This window comes from Gossypium arboreum, chromosome 11, assembly GCF_025698485.1.
Source record: "Gossypium arboreum isolate Shixiya-1 chromosome 11, ASM2569848v2, whole genome shotgun sequence".
NCBI classification, from domain to species: Eukaryota; Viridiplantae; Streptophyta; class Magnoliopsida; order Malvales; family Malvaceae; genus Gossypium; species Gossypium arboreum.
The window spans coordinates 122,195,018-122,204,201 of NC_069080.1; the positions used below are offsets into that span (position 1 = coordinate 122,195,018).

At 28.7% G+C, this 9,184-nt stretch overlaps 2 long non-coding RNA genes across 2 annotated transcripts; both read right to left on the minus strand.

Moving 5' to 3' along the window:
• Positions 1-245: 245 nt before the first annotated feature.
• On the minus strand, positions 246-4,199 carry LOC108473789 (uncharacterized). The gene is made up of 5 exons (XR_008274412.1): positions 3,805-4,199; positions 2,974-3,015; positions 1,667-1,717; positions 1,510-1,592; positions 246-889 (listed from the first exon to the last, which is right to left on the minus strand). It is a non-coding gene; the product is annotated as an uncharacterized LOC108473789 (long non-coding RNA).
• A 1,981-nt stretch (positions 4,200-6,180) lies between these two features.
• LOC128284101 (uncharacterized) lies at positions 6,181-6,763 on the minus strand. Its single transcript, XR_008274413.1, has 2 exons — positions 6,387-6,763; positions 6,181-6,304 (listed from the first exon to the last, which is right to left on the minus strand). It is a non-coding gene; the product is annotated as an uncharacterized LOC128284101 (long non-coding RNA).
• Positions 6,764-9,184: the final 2,421 nt, after the last annotated feature.

Consider the following 9,184-nt stretch of genomic DNA (forward strand, 5'->3'; position numbering starts at 1 on the left):
GGCCTTTAGCGGCGCTTTTCCCAAAAACGCCGCTAAAGGTCATGAAATTTTAAAAAAAATAAAATATTATAAAAGGTCATGAAAAATATAAAAAAATTAAAATTCATTATCAAAATATTGAGAAGAATAATGTCCATGATATAATATAAAAATTTTCTATTAAATTTCATTATCAAATTAAAATAAAAATAAAAATATAGAATCAAACTAAAATAAATCAGCTAACATTTCAGGAGGTTCTTCAGTAGATAAAATCAAAGAAAAAGATCGTATAAAAATTAAATGCAAAGATTTCTCAACATCCAAAATCCTTATACCAAATAATGAATAGATATACACACATGCCCCAATCGAGAGAGAAGCAATAACCTAGATAACTTACATGAGGCAATTCAACATTTTAGGAGCAACGCCTTTATAAATTGAAGACTCTAAACTGGCATGCTAATACCAAAGAATAAATTCAAGACTCTAAAACCCACCTAATCAACCAAGTATAAATTGAAGAGCTTCTTTGAATAGCAGTTCGAATGTCATCGTCAGTCAAGCCTTCACATGGATTAATGACCTCCCGTACAAAAATCAGTTAACCGCAAACTCAAAACCAGCATCAGGCAAAAGTATTTACATAAAGGCTCTTGTTTAGAGGCACGGCTTAGCAATTCTAGAGTTGCAATGTAAAACTAATGTCTGTGTTTTACATAAAACAGTGCCATGACAAGAGTTAGAAAGTTCTATTTTATTGCAGAAAAAAGGGAAGGTGAGAAATTAACATCATGAAACCAGATAACCACTTATATTGATCAGGTTTTGTCATCTTTATTTTAAGCATCCTGTCCTTGCAGACAACTTGTGCACAATCACATTGGCGAGTAAAATGCACTCATCACTAGAAACAACAGAAATATTATTAATGATAAAAGATAGTAACTAATGACCAATAGTTTGCACACAGAAATACGTTCTCTACTAATTTTCTTCCTATCAGGCCATGGTGGATGGTTTAGACACTAATAGCATAACAAGGGACAAAGAATTGATTGACACTACTATCATCTAAAAATTCAAAATGAAAGACATAAATGTAGAAGTTCGACATTAAAGGACATAAATGCCAATGTTAAAGAAACTGGACCACAGGTTAAACCAGTTGGTTTGATTGTTTCTTATTTTATTTTTTATGTTTAAACATTAATTTAATGTAAAATAAATAGTTAATATAATTAATAGTTAACAATATTATGCATTTACCTTAATGGCATGGTCTTTAATTTAAGAAAAAGGGAGAAAAATAATTGGTTTTTTACCTGTTCAATAAATAACTAGTTTTTGATCAGTTTGAATATTACCCAATTCTTAGATAATGCAAGGACTGGACAGGCCAACCTTAATTGGTTTTAGTAATACATTACATGTGGTTTAGCAATATTTTCTCTGCATAATCATTTTACAAGCTGCAATTGTAGCATCAAAGACTGAAGCCAAAAGGAGAAATTGAATGCAACTTACCCCTTGCAGTTCCTTGGTTCAATGCATTTCCTAGATAGAGATATTTTCTTCATGAGATCCTTCAATTTAAGGGAATTTCGTACCTATATAACCAATACAAAAGTTGTAAGATAAGAACGAATAAACACTGCCGTCATCAACAACATTAATGATATACCTCATTACATGCAGAATTTACAGTATTTAAGCTCCTTTTAAATTCAAAAACCTGCAGGTGGTAAAAAAATGTAAGAACAGAGATATAAAATCAATAGCCTCTTGCAGTTCCAGCCACTGCTGCCTTTTTAAATTATAACAAGGGAGTACAGAACAGGAGATTGTTAAAGGGTAATTCTTCCCTGAAACATCCTTCTATTTTTTTTCCTCAAATGAACCACAAAGTCAAAAGGAGGACAAACCTATCACTCTACTAAATGTACAACCATATACACCCTTCCATACCACACTTCTTTTCATAGTTAAATATATAGAGTAATCTAGTTTATATCTCTCAGAATAAGAATAAACCCATAAGTAAACAAAATTATTTTTTTTTCAGAGAAGCTCCCTATGCTTGAACTTTCAGTCAGAAAATCTTAACTGTATTTATGCTCATGAATAATCCACATCACTGAACAAATTTCGCTAACATTACTATCTTTATTGAGAAATTATCAGACATAAATTGTTCCAAAAATATAGTAGGGAAATATAGGACTAGGTATCAAAAGTACAATCTTCATCTTGGTTTAGATGTCCCCATAAAAATGCAAAAAGATAAAAACAATTCAATGCTTAGACATCAATTTCCATTTTTAAACTATGATTTGAAAAGAATCCTTCATGCCAAAGGGTTTTAGAAAGTATAAAGTCTTAAAACTGAGAAAATATTTCAGAAATATTGAAAATAAACACTTAATTCAATTTATCAAGAAACAGAAAAGGAAACTGTTAACAAGCAGTATAAATTCCAACATCAGTACATGAAATTATAGTCTCTTTTCATTAGAAGAAGAAAGAGAGGAAAATAAAAAGAACTTGGGGGAAGGGGGGAGGGAGGACAAGTTTTCCATTGTGTTCCCCTCACTCCCTAAAAACCGAATCAAAAGAAAGCAGTAATTCAGTCATTCGAAGTGACCAAGCCAGGAAAATGTATTCCCTATCATACCAAAGTATCTCAGTTTTAAAAGAAATTTCTTAAACTGAATGGCATAAAGAGTTTTCTTATATTGGGAGATGGGGGGACTTGAATCCAGCTCTTTGTGTAGGGGGAAGCATGCACCAACTACTGAGCCAAATGCTCTGGAGGAAAGATATTAGAAGGTCAAATTTTAGAAGAACATGAAGACAAAGACAAATAATTTTCAGAAAAATAGTATATTTAGCATGTCAATGGAAATGACCATCTATCAGTCCAGCTATGTAAAAACCCAAGTCTAACAATTTGAAAAATTGAGAAAATATGGTTAGAGAGAAAATGCAGACCTGTTCACACTTCCCTAGACTCTCCTTGTCACCAGTGTAGTTCTAAAAAATAAAAAGAGGGTAAATCACAATCAAAGAAGACAAACTTCTAATGGTAAATGTATACTATGTAAAAAGCAATTCTAAATAGCTTAAATACAATACTGAATATATTTATATGCTTATGCTAAAGCATCACCTTGAGAAGTTCCATTTCCTCTTTAGTTGGACAAAATTTTATTAAAAAAAGAAGGGATAGGAGTAGCAACAAGATTATCATACCTAGTTGCTAAAGCATCAATTTCATCAATGAATATAACTGATGGTTTATTTACCTACAAAAGATAAGAATTTCTCAACAAATTACACAAAGTACATAGCACAACCAAGTTTCTGTAAATAAAATAAAATGAATCTGTACTTATAACATAAAAAAAATAACACAGAAAATACAGCAAGTTGATTTATAGGTTTGGAAATAAGCAAAAAATCCAATCAAAAGGACTCAATTAAAATTTTTAAAATATTTCGGATGTTTTCATAAATAAAGCATACTTAGCATACCATTCCATAAATTGTTCCTAAATTGAAATAGAAAAATTCTGAAAAAGAGAAACAGAGAGGCGAAAGAAGAACAAAAAGCCAAGTAAGACGCGTATTTCATTGTTGAAAATTTTCTTTCCCACTTTTTTCTTCCAATTTTTTCTCTCCCTCCAAACAGCCTAAAAATATTAGAGTTAGGATATTAGAAAAACACTCACAGAAACAGGAAGAAAAGCCGAGATTTTCATCATCAGATTGTTGTAGAATAAACTTAAAGAAAGCTGTATTTTTATAGTGTTTTTAGAGTACCTGTATCTACAAAATGGATTTCTTTTCAGCTTCAGTGATCAAGTGGCAGCCATTTTTCTTACTCTTCTCCTGTGTATTGAACAGTGTCGTTTTGGGTGATAATTCTTCAGACAAAGTTGTTCTTCTTGAGTTTAAGAAGTCTGTCTCAGATTCTTCAGGGCTTTTATCAACTTGGACAGAAAATTCCTGTCACTGTTCATGGTCTGGTTGGACAGATTTCCTAGAACTTCTCTTTCTACTACTACCTTTGACCTTTTTAGTCCCTTCATCTTCACTCTCTTCTTCTTCCTCCTCCCCCCTCTTCTCTTTTATTTGGGGAAAAAGAAATAATTTGGGGGATTTGGTTAACGAGCGGGTAACCAAAAACAGTGAGCGGGATTTTGCCTTTTTTTATAAAAAATAATAGCCTTTTGCGGCGTTTTTTTAAAAAACGCCGGTAATTCACTGATTTATTACGGCGTTTCTATTAAAAATACCATTATAGTTCAACTTTTTACGGCGTCTTACTCAAAAACGTCACTATTGTACAATTTTAAATTATTTTCATTTTAACTTTTTTTTTCTATTTTTTCTTTCACAATTTTTATGTTGAGATTATCATTTTTAGAATTTTTTTAATTTTAAATATTAAACTTTTTAACTGAAATATGGGTTAAAATTTTAAATATTAAAATTTTAAGTTTTTATTTTGATTTAATCATAGACATTTTAAAAATATATTTATGTATTTTATATTGAATAAATGTAAATATTTATGCATGCAATATATAAATATAAAATGATGTTATATCAATAATTATGTTAATAATTTACAAGAACTAGATCAAATTAAAGTTCATATATACAATTGCACTCGATCCCCATATTTGTCCCTAAACACTAAAAATTAAACCTTGATCTCTCAAACACCAAACCCTAAATCCTAGATCATAAACCCTAAATAATAGATAATAAACCTACACCCTAAGCCCTAACTATATATAGTTACCTATCCATATCAATCATTACATTTTTTTATTTATCAATGTTTTTTCTTAATCTAATATTTAAATATATATGAAATGGTTTAGATTATATTTTAAATATAAAAGCATTAATTGATTGTATAAAATTTTATCATGAAACAAATCTCAAGTAAACCTTAAATCTTAAACCATTTAATATATATAAAGTTTATCTATTATCTCTTAAATAATTTAAACTATAATCATAATTTTAATATATTAAAATTAAAATTATCTCTTTTACAATTATATAAGAAATTATTTAATATATAAATTAAAAAGCACTAATCAATATAAACCCTAAACTCATATCCCTAACCCCTAACATGTATCCCTATAAACCCTAAATCATAAAACATAAACCATAAAACCATAAACCCTAAACCCTAACCATTGACCCCAACCCTTAAATCATAAGCTATAAACCATATATAATTCCTAAACCCATAATCCATAAACCTTAAAATAGTAACTCTTAAAGCTTAAACCCTAAATCATACACCCTATACCCTAAAACTTAAACTATAATGATAATTAATTCCATATTTTAAAATTAATACTACCTCTTTTACAATTATATAAGAAAATATTTAACATATAAATTAAAAAACAAATAGTCATATACCAAAAATCTTTAAAATTATTTTAAATAATAGTATTTTAAAAATTTTATATTTTGTGGCGTTTTTCAAAAAGTGCCGCTAAAGCCACTAAAAGCTCAATACAAAATGACGGTGTTTTGCAAAATTCTTTTGCGGCGATTTTCAACAAACGCCGCTAAAGGTGTACATATAGCGGCATTTTAAAAAAGCGCTGCTAAAGGTGTGCCTATAGCGGCGTTTTTAAAAAGCGCCGCTAAAGCCACTAAAAGCTTAATACAAAAAGATAGTGTTTTGCAAAATTCTTTTGTGGCGTTTTTTGAAAAACGCCGCTAAAGGTATACATATAGCAGTGTTTTTAAAAAAGCGTCGCTAAAGGTGTACCTATAGCGGCGTTTCTTAAAAAACGCCGCTAAAGCCACTAAAAGCTCAATACAAAACGATGCGTTTTGCAAAATTCTTTTGCGGCGTTTTGTGAAAAAGCCGCTATTACTTGATCTTTAGCGGCGTTTTTAAAAAAGCGCCGCTGAAGCTCAGTTAAAACGATGGCATTGAGCATAAGTTTTGCGGCGTTTTTTTAAAAGCGCCGCTAAAGGTGAACTTATAGCGGCGTTTTTCAAAAAGCGCCGCTAATGCTCGTTTTTAGCGGCGTTTTTTCAGAAGCGCCGCTAATGCTCATTCTTTAGTGGCGTTTTTTATACAAACGCCGCTAAAAACCTGTTTTGCTGTGGTGCTGATGGCAATAGATGTTTTTCACACCAAAAACAATCATAGTCTTCTTCGCGTACCTTCCTATATTTTAAGAAGCCCAGCTTGTGACAGTGGCTGTAGTGGAAGATTGTCTTTTTCTTTCCATCTTTAAATCTGAATGGCTCTTGATCTTTAGGCAGCTGACCACTGACCGAAGAAGCACATGTGAGATCAAGATAGAAATCACATGAATAACATATGTATCTATAACCCGTAGATATATACAAACATTTATCACAAATGAAATCCGTATCATAACCCCATAGTAGTTGAAGTCGGTGTTGCAAGTGGAGGGGGTGAATAATTTCAAGAGGCAGGTCACGATTCAATTTATCCGCACATGAAATGTGCTTCCAAATTAACCCTGCACGAATGAAAAGTAAAGGCAGTACCAGAGATTTTCCCTCCACATTCTCCGCAACTCTTCTTCGTAGTCTTCCTAAGATGTATGGTGGACAAGTGAGATGTATGATTGTAGAAAGGTATGATGATATCCATGTGAAAAGAAGAAAGAAAATGTAGAAATTTAAGATTAAACAAAGAGAAAAATAGAGAATGGGAAATAATGAAGGTAATTGTGTTATGTGAGGGGAAAGGATAATTTGTGCTGTGATGGGAAAACGTTAAGAGTATTTATACATAAACCATACAAAGGCAAAAACTTTTATAGAATTTTATTCAAAGCGAATAAATAAAATAAAACTAAAAATTGGAGAATTTTTGTCAAAAGAATCACGTAAGGAATAATCCATGATTTCACATTTAAAGGCCAAAATTTTAAATTAAAATATTAAGTTTAGATTTTAGCTTTGGTTTTTGCATAAAAACTAATTTTAAATTTGTACTGAAAATTTATCTTTTAGAGGGAGAATTTATTAATTCATCTCAAGAATAGAATAATAAACAATTTAAATTTAAATTTATTAAATTTATAATTTAAAGTCTTAATTAAGGGTGATCAAAACTCGATTAGATTCGAAAAAATTGAAAGAAATATTCAAATTTTAAGTTAATCGAATCGAATTATTTGAAGCAACTCGAATAAATAATTCGAGTTTGAATCGAGTTAAATTTATAATTCGAATCAATCGAATAATTCAAATAACAAATTCAAGCCGATAGATTAAAACTCATGATTAGATGTAAAAGATAGAAGTTTCGATTGTCAAAAGAATCACCTTTAGAATTGAAAGGCCAAAATTTTAAATTAAAATATTAAGTTTAGATTTGAGCTTTGGCTTTTGCATAAAAACTAATTTTAAATTTGTACCGATAATTTATTTTTAAAAGGAGAATTTATTAATTTAGAATGATATAGAATTAAAATTAAAAATAAATAAATTTTGAGTTAATCGAATTGAGTTATTCGATCAACTCGAATAAATAATTTAAGCTTGAGTGATTTTGAAAATTAACAAATTGGTTATCTCTCGACAAAAATTTAAAAATCAAAGTAATTTTCAAAAATCAAAAATTTATAAAAATTCAGAAATTATATTTTTTAAAATTAAAAATTCTAAAGAATATATAAAAAAGTTTACATTTTAAAAATTTCTAAAATAATAATTTTGAAACTTTAATAAATTAATTAATGATTCAAATTTATTATACTAAAATATCTTATTTTTCTCTTATTTTACTTTGAAAAAGTTTTCAAAATAAATATTAATACTTATTTGATTTATAGGATAAAGTTGTTATCGTAGTACCGATATTCATTATTAAATAATTTTTCTTTTAAAAAATTCTTCCATCCCCACATTGTGGATGCAACAAAATCTAGTATTAATTTATGTAACATTTTCTTTTACAGTTTGAAAAGTATAAGCTTTCCCATTTATAAAATTCTTAATAAAATTAAATTACACATGCAAATATGTTTACACTTTATTTAGGTCTATAAATAGTTTATTGCATAATTTGATATTTAAATTTGACCATTTCTTTAATGTAGTACCGTGTTATTTTTAATCTTATGCGATATTTACATTTGATAAAATGATTTGATACTTAAAATCATGATACTATTATAATTTGTCATTAAATTACAAATAAATAAAATAAAATATATGATACCCAACTAATTTATCTATAACCCAAATCGGTCCTTAAAAACTTAGAATAATTTTTAATAAAGATAGAAGGTTTAATAGTCAAAAGAATCACGTAAGGATTAATCCATGGTTTCACCTTAGGAATTCAATTATAATATGGCTTTAGTTTTTGCGTATAAATTAATTTCTACTTTTCTTTACTTTTAGTTTAGGATTACCATTTGCTAATCCATGATTTCAACTTTGGAATTCAAACCACTTTTCATTATAATATTAATTAACTTCTGTTTTATTTGCTTTTAGTTTAGCATTGAAGATTTATAATTATATAATTAAAATAAATTTAAATTTTGTAGATAATTATTACATGAATTATTTGAATTAATTTTTTTTAACTTTTCTTTTTCTTCTGTTTCTCTCTCTATTAGTTCTTCTATGTTTTCCATTTGTTAATATAAAAAAACTATGTTATAAGAAATGGAGAAGAGAGGAAAATAGAGGGAGAAGCAGAAGAGAAAGGAAAAAAAAAAGGAAAGTGAAAAAACATAAAAGAAAAAAATTAAATTGCTCAAAACGAGAAAAAATATGGGAACAAATTGTATAAATTAACCTAAAATTTTTATTTGAAATGATGATTTAACGTGTCATGTCATCTTACCATTACATCATTAACCGCAATTAACGACTCAGTGACTAAAATGTAACATTTCAAACATAATTGACTAAAATGTAACTTGATGCAGCCTTGACTTACAAGGAATCTGAAATATGTGACATGCCCAGATGAGGTAGTTTATCATTCATACTCTTCCAAGTCATGATTCCCTTGAAAAATAGTATAGAAAACCATTTTCGTACTTGATCTAATCTTGAATCTTACCAGATGTAGCATTTGAGATTGCCCATGCAACTTCTTTCTTAATATCAAATTCAATATTTTGAAGTAAATGAATTCGAGAAGCAATAATATTAG